Source organism: Budorcas taxicolor, chromosome 10 (genome assembly GCF_023091745.1).
Source record: "Budorcas taxicolor isolate Tak-1 chromosome 10, Takin1.1, whole genome shotgun sequence".
NCBI lineage: Eukaryota > Metazoa > Chordata > Mammalia > Artiodactyla > Bovidae > Budorcas > Budorcas taxicolor.
Genome location: NC_068919.1, coordinates 101,164,517 through 101,170,850, shown reverse-complemented (window position 1 = coordinate 101,170,850; position 6,334 = coordinate 101,164,517).

Here is a 6,334-nt window from a genome sequence, read left to right as displayed (position 1 = left end):
AAGCTTCCTCCATTATCAGCAGTAGGGCTGTCTTGCTTTTTTACGTTTCACAGCTTATTGGACTCACACTTTTAGTTTCCTTCAAGAATTTTTCTTTGCATACTCAAGTTGGCCACATGGCACGGGAAGCCCAGCTTTCAGCCTGTCTTGGCTTTTGACATGCCTTCCTCACCAAGGCTTAATCTTTTGTAGCTTTTGATTTAAGACACGTGACTCTAACCCTTCCCTTTGAACACTTAGGGGTCATTGTAGGGTTATTAGTCAGCCAAATATCAACATTGCTATGTCTCAGGGAAGAGGCAGGCCCAGGGAAAAGGAGAGAGACAAAGGAATGGCCCATCTGCAGCAGTCAGAACACACACAGCATTTATTAAGTATCCTTGTCTTACGCAAGTGTGATCTGTTGGGCCTCAGAACAGTTACAACAGTAACATCAGAGATCACTAATCGCAAATAATATAACATCTGTGATAGGAATTTAATAGTACATATGCTTATATATTTAATATATAATAATATGTAATATCTCAGATATTAATATACTAATTTAAAAGCGTGAAATATTACAAGAATTTTCAAAATGTGGCACAGAGACACAAAGTGAGCAAATACTTTTGGGAAAATGGGACCAATATACTTGCACAGAGCAGGGTTGCCACAGACCTTCAATTTGTGAAAAAAATGCACAATCCTATTAATGACATTCTTGCATGTGTTATTGTATGTCTTTTCTGTATTTTTTTGTGGACATGTGTAAATTTGTGCATTATACATGTGGAAGTAGCATTGATAGATCATGGGATATGAACACCTTTACCTTTACCACATAGTACCAAACTGTTTGCCAAAACAATGGTAGGAATTTATACTCTACTAGCAGAACATGAAACTTTTGGTTGCTCCACATCCTCACCAACGTCTATTTTTGTCACGTTTTCTGTCTTATAACAAACCAACTGGTGTGTAATGGTACCTCAGTATAGCTTTAGTTTGCATTTTTGTGATTACCTAATGCAGCTTAACCAAAGAAGGCAGTGGCACCCCACTCCAGTACTCTTGCCTGGAAAATCCCATGGATGGAGGAGCCTGGTAGGCTGCAGTCCATGGGGTCGCTAAGAGTCGGACACGACTGAGCGACTTCACTTTCACTTTTCACTTTTCATGCATTGGAGAAGGAAATGGCAACCCACTCCAGTGTTCTTGCCTGGAGAATCCCAGGGACAGGGGAGCCTGGTGGGCTGCCATCTATGGGGTCACACAGAGTCAGACACGACTGAAGTGACTTAGCAACAGCAGCGATAGAGTTTAACATTTTTCACGTATTTGTGGATCATCTTTTGTTAAGAGAAGTGTCTTAAGTCTTTTGTTCATTTTTTTAATGAGTTGTTTGTCTTATTGATTCAGAGTAGTTCTCTATATATTCCAGATACTAGTTCTATTTTGGTTGTTTTATAAATATCTTCTCCCACCTCTGGTATATGGCTTGTCTTTTCATCCCCGTTATAGTGTCTTCCCAAGAAAAGAAGTCCTTAATTTTAGTGTAATTCAGTGTAATTTCAGAGAAGGCAATGGCAACCCACTCCAGTACTCTTGCTTGGAAAATCCCATGGACAGGGGAGCCTGGTGGGCTGCCATCTATGGGGTCGCATAGTCAGACATGACTGAAGCGATTTAGCAGCAGCAGCAGTGTAATTTAGTATAATTTAGTTTATGAATCTCTTCTATTTTATATTTTGCCTAGATTAAAGGCAAGTCCCTACAGGGAATATCTGTGTTTATTTCTGCTTGGAGATCCAAATTACACCAACCCTCCACCATTTTATGTTAATATTATTGGTTTCAAATCTGTAGCTCATAGCGTGCATGCTAAATAAGTTGCTTCAGTCGTGTCTTACTCTTTGTGACTCTATGGACTGTAGCCTGCCAGGCCCCTCTGTCCATGGGATTCTGCAGACAAGCATACTGACGCGGGCTGCCATACCCTCCTCCAGGGGATCTTCCCGACCCGGGGGTAGAACCCGCTTCTCTTGCATCTCCTGCATTGGCAGGCGGGCTCTTTACTGCTAGCCAGCTCATTGAGTTTCCCTGGTGGTTCAGACGGCAAAGCGTCTGCCTACAATGCAGGAGATCCGGGTTCGATCCCTGGGTTGGGAAGATCTCCTGGAGAAGGAAATGGCAACCCACTCCAGTATCCTTGCCTGGACAATCCCACGGATGGAGGAGCATGGTAGGCTGCAGTCCATGGGGTCTCAAAGAGTCGGACACGACTGAGCGAGCTTCACATAGCTTCACAGCTTCACACAGCTTCACAGCTCATAGAGGGGATTGTACATTTTAAGCCTAACCCTGTAGGAGGGCAAGCTTGTGGTTAAAAATTCTCCATAGACACTCTTGTTTATCACTCAGACCCCAGATCAAGATAGTAAAGGTCCTTTATTATTTTTCTTTGCCACTCCTTCACTGAGGATGTAACCCTTCAAATGTGTTACCATTATTTAGGGTCTGAGGTCCAACTCCCTACTTGATATGAGTCTAAAGATTGTTAAATCAATTTTCCACAAGTTAAATGAATAATTTTTTTTTAAGTTGTTAAATCTTGGTTTTCCTGAGATACACAGAAACTCTCAGTGCTGATACAGCTCTCAGTGACTCCAGCCCATCTCGCTGTTTTCCAGTCTGTATTCTTTGGAATGTCTCTTTACTTTCTTGTACACTCAGGTATGCATTACAAAGGATGTTTGTGGCATTTTGAGATGTTTTACAGTGGCAGGTTTTCCAGGATAAACGGTTCACAGTATTGCCAGATATTTCCCAGAATAAATGATTCACAGTATTATAGCTGCTGTTATTAAATAGTAACCAGCAGAAGTGGATTTGATATCAGTACCTAAGAGTCTGATGAAGTAAACAATCAATAATTCCAGCTCTGTTCTAATGCCCAAACTTGTTAGGGCATAGATGTGGGTAAGACAGAGGCTCTGCCCTTGAACTGCTCCCATCTGGGTTTTCACTAGCATTTGTAGGTCATGGCAAAGTACTGCTCGAAGTCCCTGGCCCATTCTTCTTAACCTCCCAACTCCCTTACCCTATCCCATACCTCATAAGCATGTATGTGGAAAGCCTAGCCCACACAACAAAGCTCCATATATGCATACACACACACCCCTATACACAGCTGCCCTTCAGGTACACAATTGCCTATGGGAGCTATGGAGGTCCCAACAGTGGACGCAGAATCTCTTGAATAGAGAATTATAAGATTCCTGGATGCATGGCATGTAATTTAAAATATTTATGGGAGAGAGCATGTGCTCTGTGTCCAGTCCTGGCCTCTTTATCTTATAAACAGGAATATAGCTGGAGGAGGGTCAGAGTGGGAGCCTTGCCCAGGTCTAGCAGTGGCACTTCCCTGCCCACTCCACTCACTTTTATTCTGCCTCATCTGAGCACTAGCCATGGGTTGAGCCTGTCTCTGTTCTGGAATCAGCAACAAGAGGGTGGCCTGAAACCAAATCTGGAGTTCCATCTCACAGGTGGTATCTTTATCACAACTGAACTTCTGGAGTCTCAGGGCCCTGTGGGGTCTGTCTGACTTAGCTGTGTGGAGGACCTTGTCACCATTGACAGCCCAGGGCTCTCCTTCCTCCAAAGTTTTCTGCCAGGATTCCAGAAATGACTTTGCCCCCAGCTTAGACTTTTCAAATGCCAGGATCCACTGCTCCCAGCATATACCATTACCAGCTCTGTGTATTCTTACCCTTTCCTAAATGCTAAAGCTGAAATGCTATGATTCAGAAGTATAGAAATGGAGACTGAGATGAAACCTCTTCAGAGCAGGAGGATAATTTGTATAGCAGAGCTAAGTATTTTTTCAGTTCAATTCAGTCACTCAGTCGTGTCTGACTCTTTGCGACCCCATGAACTGCAGCACACCAGGCCTCCCTGTCCATCACCAACTCCCGGAGTTCACTCAAACCCATGTCCATCGAGGCAGTGATGCCATCCAGCCATCTCATCCTCTGTCATCCCCTTCTCCTCCTGCCCCCAGTCCCTCCCAGCATCAGGGTCTTTTCCAACGAGTCAACTCTTCACATGAGGTGGCCAAAGTATTGGAGTTTCAGCTTCAGCATCAGTCTTTCCAATGAACACCCAGGACTGATCTCCTTTAGGATGGACTGGTTGGATCTCCTTGCAGTCCAAGGGACTCTCAAGAGTCTTCTCCAAACACCACATTTCAAAAGCATCAATTCTTCAGCACTCAGCTTTCTTCACAGTCCAACTTTCACATCCATACATGACCAGTGGAAAAACCATAGCCCTGACTAGACGGACCTTTGTTGGCAAGGTAATATCTCTAGTATGTTTTAGGAGAGCATGATAGATGGGTCCTTGATGTATGACTAGGGGGTGTGGTCAATGGAAATATATAGGCTATATAAGACGGGACTCAAAAGATCAGATCTTAGGCAGACAAAAGTGAGGAACATTATTATGGGAGAAAAAAGAAATGTTAAATGTACATACACTATTTTTCAGTTTGCATATTGTGTCCTCCAAAGGATGAAAAGCTTAAATATAGATGGAAAATTTATTCTGAGGCAGAATCCCTGATGATTAGTCCATAGGTTACTCTCATGCTCTTGAAAGGAAAACTGGAATTCAGAATTTGCTCTGACACTCAAGTCAGTCGTAGAATCAAGGGAGTCCAAAGGGCTCTGGCCCTAAGACCTCAGTTGTCCCTATCTGCTGCACATCCCTCAAGAATCTAAGTATCCAGAACTCTTAGCTCTTCATTTCTAACCCTCCATTACCTGTCATAACTTTGTGCTTGCCTCTACTTGTAAAGTTAGTTTCACTCATATTCAGATCTGTTCTAGCCAAGAGAACATGGCTAAAAATGTTTTGCCTCACCATTCATCAGATTCCATACTCATCGATAACTCTTCTGCTCTCTTTCCACACTTATACTTTCACCTCTTTCTCCCCAAATGCTTTGCTTGAGTTCCTAGACCTTTGCTCCCTAGTGTCCCTGTGTTGCCTGTGTCCTTTACCCCTGACACTTGATCTCCTCAATCCTGGGTCTTGCCTGCCTGGACCTAATAGAGCCATCTCTCTTGGAATATTACCCCTCCACCATTCTCCTCAGTCTTTCTGAAACGTCTATCAGGCAAATGTAGGAGCCTCTCCCTTTAGCCCACATTTCTCTTAATTTCCTTCTCATATTCTCTAATTCCAAAATTCTCAGTGCTTTGCTCTGGACATTTTTCCCCACTCTTTTTTTATGGATGCTACGTATTTTTTGCTTTTTTTAAACATTGAATGAGCTGAGTTCTTCATCGGCTGTTTGCAAGAGACTTTCAGGAGGATGGAGGCAGGAGCGTATTTAAGGTCATTTATTTCATGGACCAGTATGTGCTAGTGCTTGCTTTTCCCCATGATTAGCATTTTAGGGTTTCTTACGACGCAGAGTCCATGTCCTTCACTATTCCTTACCAACAGACTGCTTTTTACAGGCATGACTGTTTGTCCTTGTTCAGCTTCACCTTCCCAATACCTCAAATCTTTGTGGCAAATGGAAATTTTTTTAATAAAAAGCTCCAACTTTGGCCTGCTTGCCTGTTCTTGTTGTTCAGTACAAGAGCTTTTTGGTCTTGGGTCACTTTCTTTGGAGAGCAATATTCCTCTCACATTGTATAAAATCTGCATCCCTAGGCATCCATTATCACATTCCTGTTTGACTTTTGCTATACTGGGCTGTAGTCATAGGCTGTAGTCCAGGCTTACAGACTATTTTTATCTGTTTTCATTTATCTATTTTGTCTGATTTTCATTCTCTTTATAGTTTTGAGTTGGGTGGATTTCTGAGAGAAGAAAGCAAATCAGTTTTTATTTTAACACTTGAAAACCAACACTTAAATTGTTTTTGACCATTTATCAAATCCTTTTATGTATGTAGAAAAGGGCTGGGGAGAGGGTAGGGGAGGATATTTCAATATGTCTTTCATACACCATCTTAATCAGATTAAGTAATGGACTTTCAGCAGTCATCAATGTAGATGCCTCTCTTCAAAGATTACAAGTTACATTTCCTTCCAGCAACAGGTATAGGGACTCAAAGTCAATATTAAGCAGTGTTATAGAAAAGGCTGTGCTCTGTCCTTCCCACAGCTGGATTTCTAAACTAAGATTCACCCCCAGGACCTACTAGATACATCGATACAGTTGCTGTCATTCCCATAGTCCATGCTGAAGGTCAAGCCTCTGTATAGCTTGTGACCTCCACTGACCTTCTCCCAAGTGATTAAAATACAAGTCAGCTTCCGACCTGTTCCAT